The following is a 15,470-nucleotide window of genomic DNA, read 5'->3' on the forward strand; positions in this document are numbered from 1 at the left end:
CTTTTGTCAGGAACACTGTTATTATCATCATCATCAATATCATCATCATCGTCATTATTATTATATCTTACGAGGCGTTTGTAAAGGTGATTATTCTACTAGTATGTCCACTATTTTTTTTTTTTTTTACTTGATTGGCATAACTACTTGCAACTACTCAATTTATTTTTTCATCCTGCCTTTAACGAATCCTAATGTTGCCTCATCCTGGAGATGAAGTAAGGAGCCAAAATGAAATGTGCTACGTGACCGTGTGATTTCTTGACAACATTTCAGTCTTAATACTTAGTAAGCTGAAATTTGAAATACAGAAAATGTAAATGCAGAATTATCAGATATATTAGATAATATATCAGATATCAGATACATAATATATCAAGATACAATGCAGCTCGCTAAAATAAGAGCTAGAAATGCTCATATAATAACAATGTAAAATAATGGCCACAGATATCATTAGTGATTTGTAAAATTTCTGTATGTCTCTCTATGAGCGTATATATTCCGAAGGAACAAAATCACCCATGAAAAGGATCAAACAGAAAAAGTTTAGGAAGTGCCACAAATGGGCAACCTACCAAATTTAATGAAAACATTTTCCTGATGAAGATCTATTTCAGCACAAAATCTTCCATGCTGGTGTGGCTACAACAGATTCTGTGTGATCTTGTGTAATGCCACCCCACGCTGGGCATGCTACCTGGTACTGTTGGTAAAATCTCGCCCATCCCGTGTAGCCGTATGCTCTAAGCGTTTCTCAGCACTGCGGTATGTGATGGGATCCAGATCTTGAGCAGGGTTTCAAAACCACGCCACCCCTCAGGTTCTACAGAAGGTAAGAGCCTGGTTAAAGTCAGTATCCTGCTAACAACAGACTTTTGTTCACGCTGAATAGTTGTCTTTGCCTCAGTGTGCCAGGAAAAAAATGTGCTTAAAAAACCCCCCACAATTATTGCACCAAACGGCCATCTTTATTCCCCCAAATTACTCATTTACTTCAGGGACTATTATGTTTGGGTGGAATTAGTAATTTGCTTTGCAAAATGCCTTCTCACTAAGGTATCTGGTTGGAAGAACTGCTGCAAAATGAATACACTAAAATGAACGGAATATGACAGTGGAACTATATTTTTCCAGAGGAAATTTGAAGGAGGAGGCTGACCCATGGGAAGGGATGAGAACAAATCTGCTGAAAGGGTTACCAGGAACAAATAATCACAAACCTTTTTTTAAATTTTATGAAGTGGTTATTTCCTTTACCTGTTTCACACATTTTAAAGCCATGCAGCTACTGTTTCTTTCTCAAGGAAAATTTCTAAGATGTATTTAGAGGTGTTACATGAGTTGGCAGCCTGACTTGACTTTCTTTGATGCCCTTGAGCCCAGCAGCTTTTTTTTGTGTACTACAGATAAATGCAATGCACCCAACGGGTACGCTAGCACTTCCAGAGCCAGCCTGACCAATGAAGCTCGAGGAGAGAGTTATGGGGAGAAACCAAAAGCCTTCACTGGTGGGAGGAACAAGATCAGTGAAACCAGAGTTTGCCTGTGGAAATTTGCCCTCTTTTTCAGTTTAGTTTACAAGTTGCAGTTTTGGCTTTTTGGTCCACAAAAAGATCTTTTAATTCCCTGTTGAAGATGGCATTAAATTGTGGGCAGAATTTTCAGTCTTCATTTCCAGTAAGCATTTAATTCCAGTAGCAACGAGGTTTTTAAGATGCTGAAAAAGGCTGAGACATGTAAGAAAGCAACTCAATTTATTTTATTTTAATCTCAAACCCCTTCACTACGGGTGAAAGGCTACTGCTCTAACACCTGCCTTGTTGAAATCAGTATTCAGCATATTTCTTAATATTGATTGCAGTCTGGAAGGAGTTTGAAGAGCTTTATCTTGCAGAGCTGTTACTCGGTGCCTTTGGAAAGACCAATTTCAGACACGCTTGGTCTGCTTTTGAGTTCAGCCCAAGGAGGTCTGAGCACTTACAAATGGCACAGGACTCCAGAGTGATTGCGGGTGATCAGCATCTTCCAGGATTTGCTCCCCAGTAGCACTGACAGAGCCACTTCCTTACACTGAGGGCTATTTTCTGCCTCCCCCCACCTTTTTTTTCCCCTTTCTCCATCTTTTTCCCTTTCTTTCCCCCCTCTTTCCCCTTTTCCCCCCTTTTCCCTCTTCCCCTCCTTTTCCCCCTTCCTTTTTGCCCCTTTTTTTTCCTTCCTGACTCTTTTTTCCTCCCTTCTTTTCCTCCCTTCCCCCCCCTCCTTTTTTGTCTCCCCCCCTCCTCCCCTTTTTTTTTCCTTTGGCAGTACAGATATTTGCTGCACATGCAGGGGTTGAGGAAGCTATATTTTTCTTAAAAAGCGTAACTACAGGTGAGTTGCCAAATGTAAAGAGTAGAAGGTATCCTTTAACTGGAATGGAGGCTTTGCTTGGACTTGGGCTGAGTTTGTTTTATGTCCATCTGTTTCATCCCTGTTTGAATGCAAATTAGAACTGCACTGCCCTCCTGCGTCCACAGCAGAAATACCATGTGTGAAAAGGAAAAGGGTTTGGGAAACACATCCCTGGTACACAGGAACTGTATAGTTTTGTACCATAAATGTTAACAAAAAGAACAAAATGATTCCTGAGCCTGGCTACTTAGAAGACCTTTCAACTAAATTAATTTAGCTTGCCTAGGGCAGATTCTGCTCTCGGTTTCACCTACAACATACAGAAAATGTGAATAATCCAATCTGTTTGGAGTGTTTTTTCCAGCTATGCATTCATTGCCTAAGCATTTTAGAAGTTTTGCAAGACTGCAAAACCTGCTTTTACAGGCAGCAAGTTCAGGCTCCAGTGAAGCCTTCTGTAAAGACTTTAGGGATCCTGACTATTTTGTGCCTGTTTGGATGCCAAAGCCATCGCTGAAAACATGTCCAGTGGCAGAAAGCTCCTAAAGCAGATGGAAGGTTGCCCGGTTGTTACTTCTAACTGCCCCAAATGCTGGGTTCAGCAAATTCAGAAATTCCTGAAAAGCAGAAAGGAACGGCTCCGGCTGAAACCTCTGAAAACTGAAATATAACACAGCAATGTCAGTGCAGCCTTTAGACCACTGCCAGGGCTGGCAACAACAGCCAACTCACTCCAGTGGCGTTGGCTGTGTCAGGTACAGCTACATTAAACGGCCGCGAGACTAATTCGAAGGGCCTGGCAGAGCTGGCAGGGCACATGAAATGCTGAGTAGCAGAGTATGTCCCTGGGTGGGTGGGTGTGCCAGCAGCCCCTTCCCCTTGTCCTGCTTGCAGTAGACCAGGCGAGTGGGCTCCTGGAGCAGCAATAGCCGGGAACCGTCCTGCCCCTCCGCCCCTGGACCTGCACAGTAGCTCTATCCAGTTGAGAAATAAAAAGGTTCCCGAGCATTAGAAAAAATGAAGTCTGGAACAATCTTTTCATGAAAGGGTAGGAATAAGAAGAGCAACTCATTTTAAAATGAAAGGTGATGCGCTGAAAAGGAAACAGCGGCTTGCAAGTATAAGTAGTACAGGAAAATCTATGAGAATATACAAAAAGTAGTTGCTTGTAACGGAGTGCCCTCTGGTGCTGTATACAAAACGGGGCTTCGCTGGAGGGTCACGCACTTTTCTCTTTTAAGTAGCTGAAGCCACATATTGAGTAGGGCTTTCCTCCCTCTATTATGCCAGTATACTTTGGCAATGTCTCTTCAAAGGGAGTTGGTTTCTAGAAGGCAAACACAGATACCTGTGCCTAATAGAACAGAAATAAAGCATGCAGGCGATGGAAGTGGGAAACAGGAGACCAAACACAGAACTTTGTCCAGTGTTGCTGACAAGGGATAAACAGGACAGCTTCTGGGGAGGACAGATTTGGGATGAAATAGCAAAGTATCAGTTGAATAGAGTTGCACCATGTTCACTGTAATGGTAACATAAAAGTGGTAATTATCATTTTTTGGTAATTCTCACTTTTGAAGACAGAATTTTTCATGTTTTTGCAGTCACAGATTTCTTCTAAGGGACAAAAGTGAAAATAATATTAACAGAAGAGTTATTTATTGCCAAATATTTCTAAGCATGGGAACTGAAAGTCAAAATAAGCCTCAACCTTTAAAGCCATTGAGACTCAATTTTAATTACTGAATTACTGTATATCCAGATGAATCTGCTTGGGAATTACATTCCCCGTTGGCTCAAATTCTATCCTGGATCTGGGTCTAGATTCAGTCTCAAGCTTCTCTGAGTGTCATGTTGTTCAGTTTTAGGGTTTTAGAGATCAGAAAACATAACTTCAGCATACAAATTATACAGCCATTAAAGAAACCAAGTCATATCTACCCATAACAATGGTTAAGAAACAAAAATGCCTGATCAATTAAGAGCAAAACTGAATCACTGCTGCCTCCAGTGTGCTCTTAATGTTGCCAAAGAAATGAACCAGTGGCTTGGAGAACTTGAGCCAAGCAGTAAATCTCCTTCCTGCTCATGTAACTTGGACAACAGCTGCTGAGCATCTGCCTCGGCTTCCAGCTGTATGATTTGGCTACCAGTCAAAGAGTTCCAGTAAACAAGTTGGGTGACCTAAATTTTGTGCCAGTGCACGAGCATCAATGAACACTAACCCTCAGTTTGCAGAGGCAGGTGACCTCTAGCACCAAGTAAAACATCAGAGGAATGACTCTAAACTGTGACAATCTATAATGACTCACAAGGATTATTCCTCTGGAGAAGAACTCTGGAATAATAGTGCCTGCAGCGTGACAGCAAAAAACGTTATGTTTACATCAGTCAGTGGTTTCTTAGGAGCAGATCAATAAACAGAAGCAAGAAAAGCAGAAGCTCTTATGGACTTGTTGGAGCAGGTCCAGAGGAGGGCCACGAAGATGATCAGAGGGCTGGAGACCCTCTCCTGTGAGGACAGGCTGAGAGAGTTGGGGTTGTTCGGCCTGGAGAAGGCTCTGGGGAAACCTTATTGCCACCTTCCAGTACTTGAAGGGGACTTGTAAGAAAGATGGAGACAGACTTTTTAATAGGGCCTGCTGTGATAGGACAAGGGGTAATGGCTTTAAACTAAAAGATGGTAGATTCAGACTAGATATAAGGAAGAAATTTTGTATGATGAGGGTGGTGAAACACTGTCCAAGTTGCCCAGAGAGGTGGGAGATGACCCATCCCTGGAGGTGTTCAAGGTCAGGCTAGATGGGGCTCTGAGCAACCCGATGTAGTTGAAGATGTCCCTGCTCATTGCAGGGGGGCTGGACTAGATGGTCTTTGGAGGTCCCTTCCAACCCAAACTATTCTGCGATTCTAAGTTCAAGAGGTTTATGCACCAGATCAGATTTAGTCTGGTCCCCTGGATTCACTATCTGCACCCTACTTGTGGTTTGGAGCTGTCTGAAGAAACAGTCATTGGTTCAGGCCCTCAGTTCTGCTGTTGGAGCATATTTGCTGTGCACCTGGCATGGAGACGCTGCTTTAGCGTTTTCTGAAAAGAATCTTGTGTGTGTCCACCAGAAGTGGTCTGCAGATCCAAATGACAAATCAGAAATGGGAATCGCTTCAAAACCGTAACACTGCTCCAACACAAACCAAAATGCTTTAGTAGAAGCAGCCACTGCAGTCTTGACAGACAGTCGAGGCTGTAACCTAGCATTAAAATAAGCTACAGTACTTCCAAATTCGTATCTTCAGCTTTCCTGAATAAATTGATGAATATTGTTTTTCCTGTAGAAGACATTGCATTAAAAGCAAAACATTACAGAACTTTTATGACAAGTATTCTGAGCAAGAATTGCAAAGCAATCGGTTCATGGTGCACTAGGGTAAATTAAAGGGTGTTGAGCTTTGTGTTGCTCTGGACAGACTCCTTTCAACACCCGAGCTGGCTTGTATAGATTGCTGCAGTCTGGCGTGTGGGGCATAACCAAACCTCACAGTGCCGCAAAGGCTCTTTCCGATTTTCAGTCTTCTGCACCTTTTTATGAGGAGATGCCCCTGCCCGTGGTAGGGGGGTTGGAACTAGATGAGCTTTAACGTCCCTTCCAACCTAAAGCATTCTATGATGGATTTCTTACTGTGCTGTCAAAGGAAATCTTCCATTCTCTATGTGTTTGTAGCTGTTCAAATACTCCTTACTAGGTGAAGATTAAGGTATCAGTGGCATTTTTTCCCCATTGTTACATAAAAATTATTTTATGAAACTGCAGCAAACTCTTCTGTTTCAAGCAGTGCATGCTATTGTGCATCTGCAGATGTAATTATCTTTTTTTTTTTAAAAAAAAAAAAGAACTATTTGATTATTGCTGTGCAGAATAGCCAGCTTGAGAATACACTGAAGCCTTGTAAAAAGTTGGTCGCAAAATACGTATTACTTTATCCTAGAATTCAAGAGCAGCAGAGAGTTGTTCAAATCTTGAATCAGCAATCATTTTTGGAAGTTACCGTCACTGGTGTCAGAAATATAGGTTTTGGAGAGGAATTGTAAACTACAATAAGTATCTACTGTAGTGAGTGAATGAGTATTAATTTTACTATTGTTTCTTATTAATACTTATTGTTAAGAATACCAAACTCAAAAGCATTCTTCACCATTTTAGTTCCATTTTTACCACTGTCAAATGCAACAGGGTCACACACAGTAGCCACAGAAAGTGTAACAAAAAGTTGCTGCTTCATTTGGCTTGGCAGAAACTTGCATGTTCTGTTTAAAATGTCTGAGATTTAAAATGTCAACCTTTTTTACAATTATGAGTAAGCGTATTTTTTGTCATTATGTTCCAGTGTTTTAATGAATGTTTTTGATAGATGTTTCTCCTAACAGAAAAATTCATTGAAAGAAGAGTTTGAGAAAAGCTTATGAAAGACCTGACCTTATATGAAAAAGCCATTTAAAACAGATGCTGGACAGTCAAATTTGGAGCTATTTTAACATTATGCTCCAAGCAGATACATCCACAGTAATTGTGCCAAGATTGTCCCAGATTTTGGAAGTTACTGATTTGAAACGTTGCCTCTGAAAATTTACATTTACAGTCTGTTCCAGAACTGAGACTCTGCTGTCAAGGTTGATGACTTAGGAAATCTATGTTGTGTTTCAGCGGACATCCCAGAGGATTGTATCAGCTGAAATAACTTTTCCCCTTCTATTTAACACACAATTTGGGTGCGTTAAGTCCACAGAAAGCCCATTTTGGATTTCAGTTAACCTAGTTCAACGAGAAATTTTACTAGAGTTAACTTTCTTGTACTGAAGAGCAAAGACCATCCATTTCAAGATTTGTTTCAGTTGGGGTATGCACAACATTGCTTAGGCATCATCTCGCCAACAACCCTTCTCTCCATATTGTAGAGGGAACACATTCTACAGGAACAAGGATTCAGTAGGGACATGCAGAGAATAACCCAGACTTGCAAAGCCAGCTCACCAGGCCTTGAAAATCAGTGCCTTGTTTCTGGGAGCTTCATACCCTCAGCGTGTGCCCACCAATACTGCCCATCTGCCTTGACCTGGTGATGGACCTGTTGGAGCGAGTCTAGAGGAGGGCCATGAAGATGATCAGAGGGCTGGAGGCCCTCTCCTATGAGGACAGGCTGAGAGAGCTGGGGTTGTTCAGCCTGGAAAACAGAAGGCTCCAGGGAGACCTTATAGTGGCCTCCAGTACTTAAAAGGGGCCTACAGGAAAGGTGGGGAGGGACTCTTGATCAGGGATTGTAGTGATAGGACTGAGGGGTAACTGTTTTAAACTGAAAGAGGGGAGATTTATGTTAGATATTAGGAAGAAATTCTTTACTATGAGGGTGGCGAGACACTGGCCCAGGTTGCCCAGAGAAGCTGTGGCTGCCCCATTGCTGGAGGTGCTCAAGGCCAGGTTGGATGGGACTTTGAGCAACTCAGTCTAGTGGAAGGTCTCCCTGCCCTGGATGATCTTTAAAGGTCCTTTCCAACCCAAACTATTCCATGATTCTATGATTTATACTATGTCACATACGTGAACTATCATTATATTACCAGCTATCGTGATCAACATCTCCAGGGCAAAAGCAGGCAGACAGTAGAGGGTAAGTGAGGATAGGTAACTGCAAGACGAAGCGTGTTTGTAAGGCTGTTCCCCTTGTGCCTCATGGAAGATACATCCATGACCCAACGCACAAAGGGATCATCAGAGTGTACCAGGCGTGCCCAAGCGTTTTGTCTGTGACTCAGACATGAATAGTACATCATTCACTAGTAGCATGGGTAGCTTTATTAGCATTTTATATATTGTAAATCAAAGAAGCTTATTTCTCTCACTCCTTAGTCCCCCAGCCCAAAGACTAAGCAAGAATTTACCCTATTACTGTGAAAGAAAAGGGAAGGCTCAGAAGGTCTTATTCTTAAGTTTCAAACTGATGGATAGAAAGCGGAGAAGCTAGGAAATCTGCTGAGGGTTTGGTGGCATAGATTTGATCATGTTTAAACCACAAAACTTTGACATTTTAAACCATCCAGTTAAAGGCAACATTAAAGACAGCAGAGCTTTTTTGCTTTTGTGGCTTTGCTTACCAGCTACAATGTCCCATATCAGAGTGGGAGGGTTGGGAGGAGAGGAGAAAATCCATCTGAAATTTAGCAGCTTAAAAAAAAAAAAAAAACCCAAACGTTTATAATCAGCTTGAGAGCTCAGTGGATTTGTGAAATCGTTTGGGATTAACAGGCTATTGATTGCTAATAAAACAATATTTAGCTTTGTCTGACGAACAGCAATGGAAAAAGGTGTGGGCACCTTGTCAAACAAGACCCATTGAGGAGGGATGATGGGTTAAGTGTGGGGGTCTGAGTGGCAGCGTGGGTGCCCGGTCTTCAAGGAGAACTTGTCAGTTGTTAGTAAGGCCGGTGAAAGGAAGGACGCCAGCGCCTGATGGCTGGGGTAGTATTGATGCAAGTTAGCTGACTAATCAGATTGAAAAAGTCCCATGGTATTTATGTCACTTTAATTTTCATCAAACAATTGGAGACGACAGCACTCTATTAAGAAGAGGTTGATCCAGAACTAAAGCTAAATAAATTAGGGTCTCAGTTTAATCAAATTATCCCTCTACTGGCCTTGGATTAACCGAGGGAGACAGCGTCGGTCTAGGCACTTTTCATTGGTGATTTATTTTTTTTTTTTTTAAAGAAGCTGGTACAAAGAATGGGAGATTTAACACACATAGCTACTACTCATAATACCTCAAACAAGCACCTTTTAAAAAAGGCAGGAATTAATATTTATCAGGAGAATTTGCAGTTTTCCATTTTTAGGTTAGTTTTGTTCAGTGAAATGAACCGAAAATGAGGCAAAAATCTGTCAACAGAAAAGCTAAAATGAGAGCACTTGAAAAAAGCTGGCACAAAAATCGAAACACTAGCCTGATGCTAATTAACGACTTCTTGTTTGACTCACGATAGTTTAGTTTACCAGCTTTAAATATCGTTTGATTGCACATTTGCATTTTGCTATTGTTTACTTACATTATTTGTGCAGGGTAAGTCATTCCTTTTCCTGCTTCTGACATTCTTTAGACCTCTGGGAGAAGCCTTTGGGGTAGCTGAGAAAATAACTTTCCCAAGCTGTCTGGTATCTTCTCCTGCAAAGTGTTTTCATTAGAATTTTACAGCAGGAGATAGTAACTATATTTGCAGTACTAATAATACGAACAAGTCCTGTGTTTATAGATCCTCAACAAAGATTTAACTGAACGGTTGCAATAAATCTTTCGAAACCTTGAACTTCTGAAATATTCCCAATTACTGTGTTGTCAAAATCGTTGTATAAGTCTTTTTGGTTTTCTAGATATAGAAAGGAAAGTAAAATAGTACATCCTTTCCTGTAAGCGACTAACTGAATTCATCTCAGTCAGCTATGAAATTTATTTTTGAAAAAATGCAACATGATGGATGCTCCTGTCCATCCTTGTTGGAAAAGTAAAAATTATTTTGCAAGAAAAGCAGTGTCAATGGATGTGGTCCTATGCCTGATTCTGCTTTTTGATTTTGATCTTTCTCTGACTTTTAACTTGGTTTTGTCTGCTCATGGTGATCAATATGGTTCCTCATTCTGCTGGGGCAGTCACAACTTAGGGATGTTCTCAGATGCTCAGCCCCTCACAAGAAGGCCTTTAGTTGCAAAGTAACTCATCTGGGTATTTACGTTCAGAGTTTGCTAAATATTTAACATCCACTCTTGTGACACTAAATATTTTGCACATATTTAAAAAAATGTTATGTCCCAAATCATTGCTTTTGAGGGTTTGCTTTTAATGCACAGCCCTCCTAGTTCCACTAGTTTGACCTGTTAGCTGATCTGAATGCCACCAAATGCCTGACCTCACTTATTTTCTTATTGTGAATGAATAGAGATTATATATTTTCATGGTAAAAACATGGTTTAAGGTAAACATTTTACTTCAGATGAGGATAGGATTATTATTTTTTTTTAGTTTATCTTAACAATCATTTACTTTAAGTCCAGATTTTTTTTTCCCTGTAGAAACACAGATATTAACAGATAGAACAGTTCGAATTACTTATGGATGCTTTCCTTGTGAATACTGGTTTTACCTTAAAATGCTTATGAGTACTTTTATCTGCATTTCATTCCACAGTGAAAGCAACTCTGAAGATGGGTGATTTTCTAAGCCTCTAAGTATTTTATTTTTTTTTTAACATTATCTGATTAGAGTTACCTTAGTTGGATCCCAGTGGTCTGTAGCACCTGACATTGTCCTGTGTTCTTCAAGGTGCTGCACAGTGCACATTTTATGGAGGAGCTTCTGTAAGTACACAAATATATTTTATCTCAAGGTAGTACCACTCTTTTTTCTACACTGTGGATTTGCGCTGCTTGCAGTACAGCCCGGTTTTGCTCAATCCCTCACTGAAAACGGCCACTAGCAGTACTTGTACCAACAGTGCTCCGTTTCTGGCTGTATACTCCTGCTCCTTGCTGCTCCTTGAAGCTGCTGACTGACTAGCAAGGAAGTGCATTGGTTTAACAAACTTGTCTGATAGGGACTAAACATCAGAGGAAAGCAAACAGCCCGTCTGATCAGTTTGCTGATATGATCCAAGAAAATGAGGAGAATGTGATATTTGTATTTCCTTTGCCTTTCTGACAGGTTGAGAAATGCTGCTTTAATGTTAAAGCAGAGAAAATAGAGAAAGAATGGAGGGGACTGAAAATTATCTGTGTAACACACTGAGTCCCATACATTGTAACATAACCTTAACCCTAGTTCCAGGGTCAGCTTTTGTTAAAAACAAAAGAAAAAAAACCACAACAAATCCCCAAATGACCCCCCCACCCCAAAAAAAGAAAATACCAGAAAACCAAAACCTCCCCCTGCCCAGATGAAAGAATTCTGTTTTGCAGCCCACGCTTCCCTTCGGCAGCCCCTTCCAGCCCCAGTTCAGCTGCAGATCCAGGCTTACTTTCTCTCTCAAGCTTAAATCTAACCCTGCCTTCAGGGTGAGCCCTACACAGGGTCCCCTGGGCTTTGCCCAGATGAAAAATATCTCCGTCTGTTATCTTAGTTCAGAATTATATTAAGGAGAATATGGACATCATTTAATGAAACTTTTAAACTGACTGAGCATGTAAATACAGATTAGCAATTCTGCTTTCAATATCGTTCATTTTTCCTGTTTATAGGAATAAAAAAAATTTTTTGACTACAGCTTGTTCCCTCGCTATCTCACTGGCACCCAAATTTTCTGAGATGTGTTTCATTTAAATCTTTCCAAGCTCTTAATTATTTTAACGGAAACTAAGTTCACCTTTCAGAGGGTAATAAAGGTGTAAGGAGGTTGCTGGCATTAACGATGTTTTACTTGCAGTGATGCCCCTCTGCAAAACGTGAGGTTTCTGCACCTCCTCCTGTCGCACCTACCAGTGCTGCAGCTACACTTTTCATTGCTGCGCGAGGCTGGAAAGCGACAGCTTTGTAAGAACCTCCTCATCGCTACACATCTTAAAGGCTTAATGAAAAAGCCACTGCCTGCTTTTAGACTGCTTGCTACAAAGAGGTTTGCACCATTAATTTATTAAAAAAATGCAACAAACTGGGATGGGAGGACTGAGCGTAAGAGAATATTTATGATCGTACTCTTTGCTTTTGGGAGTGTCATTCTTGGCACTTGTGTGCAGCAGGCTGGGTTCAGTATCCAAGGAGCGCAGTGTAAAATTTCAGACGGTTTGCACTTTCTAGCTAGAAAATGCTCTTGAAAAATCATCTTCAGTCTTGAACTTTATGGTTCTGCACAGTTGTCTGTTCTGTTGGAGACCCTGAGTGGTTAAAATCGAAAAAATGTAACTGACAACGTGAATGACTAAGTAGTAACTTGCTTTCCTATAATAATTTTTTAAAATGTTTTTTCTGTCTTTTTTCAAACATATTTTATACAGGGTAAAGTCATAGCCATTTAATAAGAGTTTGCTCAAAAATGTTGCATTTGTTTCCTACACGATTTCTATTAACATACTTCCTTTGCTTTTGAATAATGACAAGCGCTGTGGTCACAAGAGAGTGACGCAGGTAGAGAATAAAGTTGCACATGCTTGGAAATCCAGATGAAACAAAGCCCACAGGCGATATGTTGATACCATATTTTGTGTGTGAACACCCTCTAACAGCCTTCCCAGTGTTGCATTTCTAGATCTGGAAAAAAGTTTGAAATGCAGTAAAAAATTGTAAATATTTGAAGTTTCTTCCCCTTGGCCCGGATTATGAAATAGTAATCCATTACATTGTAAATCTTCCTGTACCATGCAAATCCCTTTACAGGGATTAGGAGATTGTAACAAAGATGATCATATTTCAAGAGGTACCGGTGTTAGTTACGTACTTCTGCCGCAGGACTTCATAGCTGTTACCCAACATGTTCTATACACTGACCCAAATGAACAGGTGCTTTGCATTTATTGAGAATCTTAATTGAAGCAATACTAAAAATGAAGACCTGGTTACAAGGCTGCGCAGCACATTCAGTCTGTTGCTCTCTGAGCGGACTCAACAATAGCCGAGGGTGTGCAATGGAGCAAAGACTATGCAATCACTGACCCCTTGCCCCTTCAGTGGGGGAGAATTTCAGTAAAACACAAAGAAGCTGCTGTTTCTGCTTTTGCTGCTATCAGCCCGGGCACTACGTACACAGCAGTGGCTGTTAAAATTATTTCTGCAATTAGCTGCTTGAGCAAGAGTAGAGGGAAAGTGTGCTTTCTCATTCTGCATCGCTTCTGTTTCTTTCATGGGAGTCACACCCTACTTTGGGAGAATAAGGTAGAAGTATCTGACTTGCTGAGATTTCTCTGTACCTTAAGGGTATGCAGTATTTCGCCAGCATTTTGCACTAATTCTAATTTAATGAGTAGTACTGAGTCGCTATGTAAGGAAAAAATAGAATCTATGAGAAGCACTGGTTTACAGAGCTAAGTAGTGTTTGCAGAAACGGTGTTATCTGGTCATACCTACAGAAGTAATTCTGAATGGATATGGAATTTAAAAACAAAACACAAACCAGAATTTGTGAAGGAGTCTCAGTTAGTAGCTCTTAGATCCTTTTTCAAACCTGTCATTCTGGTCTTATCTAAAACCACTTCCATGTTTAGATTTTTCATGTCCCTTTGGATTTGCCTATAACTAGGCAAGCCTAATCTGTTTAATTAGTACCGTACTTAAAAGCTTTCTTTGTTAGCTTTGAGAGATAAGAGGGTACGCGAAAAGGAAAATTAAGCTACATGGGACAGATTTACAAGTGCAGCTCAGAAATCAGAGGCTGTAATCCAGACAAGTAAATTCAGACTTTCAGATTTCCCTCTTGAATTCTGCATCCCCCCAGTGGGTTGGGGTTTTTTGCTTACTGATCAATTTAAGTCTGTATACTTTTATATTCAGCAAAGACCACTGAATTTGCACTCTAAAAATGAGACTAGAATCTGAGGCTTGGTTCCACCCCTCTAAAAATCACCAAAAACTGCAATTATGATGATTTTTGCCCGTGTTCCCTCTGTTGAGCAACAAATAACCATCATGTGCTAACCAGTAGTTGGTACTTCCACTTATGTCGAGTGCTACATATTGAGTGCTATTGCAGATTAAGCCTTTGTAAAACCAATATAATGTAGAATAGATTCTTATGCAAAACAAGATTGGAGATGAAAAAGGAGGAGACTATTGTGTTTTCCCTGGCAAGTAGCGTGGTACAGCAAGTGCAGCAAAACATTTGGTGCTGAAAACCCAATACCTGGATGCTTCAAGATTTTAACTTTGGGCTAGCAGCTGTAGTTTGGTCTTGTGTCCTGCAGCCCTGGAGCAGCCTGGTAGTTTCATTTGGGAAAGAAACCCATTTGATGCGTTGTGAGACCCCGCTGTGATGTGGTCCAAGGAGGGGGGGGAGTTTGGCAGATCAGCTTTTGAAGGGCACATTGGATCTCCTGAAGTGCCAAGGCAGAGGCACCCTAATTTGCTAACGGAATAGATGAAGAAGAAAGGATCATTTTTAACCTTCTCACAGATATCTGATTTTATCATAAAGTACAAGATGTTATTTAAAAATGATTATAACTCTTTGCAAGGGTAGATAACTTGTTTTATTGGCATACATAGACACACGTAGGCTGCCTAAGGAGGTGCAGTTGTCTAAAAGCAGTGATGAGATACTGATTTCTTAAGTATGACATCCGAGGAAATACACTAGAAATAGACTAAAGATGGTTCAGCTATGAGATGCCACACAAATACTACATTTAGCCCTCTGCTTCAGACCAGTGCAAACAGGATGCACAGCATCCCTCTGTTCTTGCAATTAGTAGCCATATAATGTAGTCTGCTTCAAGGCAAAACAGTAATTGCATTATTTTGGGAAATATTTGTAGTCGCACAATGTGAATTTATACACTTTGAGGGTACAAATATGACGAATTCTACCTTCTGCTTGTCCTCCACCACCTGCTACTTAGGAGCACCATACGAAGCAGTTTGGTTCTGAAGAGATGTGTGTTTCTGTCAGGCACAAAATGAAGAGAGAAAACTAAGGATATTCAGTAACCTACCTAGAATGTCAAATACTACCTTGTTCAGATGATGGGCCTCAAGCTTTGGTTTCTGTATCTTTTTTTTTTTTTTTAAGCCACTTTTAACTCCTGCATTTGAATGAGGCCCTCAGTTATAAAAGTCTGTTGCTACACTTCATTTAAAAGCCGATACGTATGTGTTATTTCCTTTAACTCTCCCATCACAGCCAGGCTATTTGTAAGAGACACAAACCCGCCTGCCGGCCACCTGTCAAACACACAAAGGTACGATTCCACTTCCAACCCGAAAAAAAATCTTTTCTATTTCAGGCTGTCTGACCGTGTGACCCCCTATCCATCTGCCTGCTCTTCCCTTCCGTGAGGCTACCGGGCACTAACGAGGGGGGGGGGAGGCCTCGCTGAGGGCGCTGCGGGTGCAACCGG

General features: G+C 40.9%; 1 protein-coding gene across 1 annotated transcript in view; it reads left to right on the forward strand.

Annotated features, from left to right (window-relative positions):
- Positions 1-15,470, forward strand: part of PRMT3 (protein arginine methyltransferase 3) — a 163,246-nt gene that overhangs the window by 83,111 nt on the left and 64,665 nt on the right. The gene's annotated exons all lie outside the window — the stretch shown is intronic.

This window comes from Charadrius vociferus, unplaced genomic scaffold, assembly GCF_000708025.1.
Source record: "Charadrius vociferus isolate BGI_N301 unplaced genomic scaffold, ASM70802v2 scaffold115, whole genome shotgun sequence".
NCBI classification, from domain to species: Eukaryota; Metazoa; Chordata; class Aves; order Charadriiformes; family Charadriidae; genus Charadrius; species Charadrius vociferus.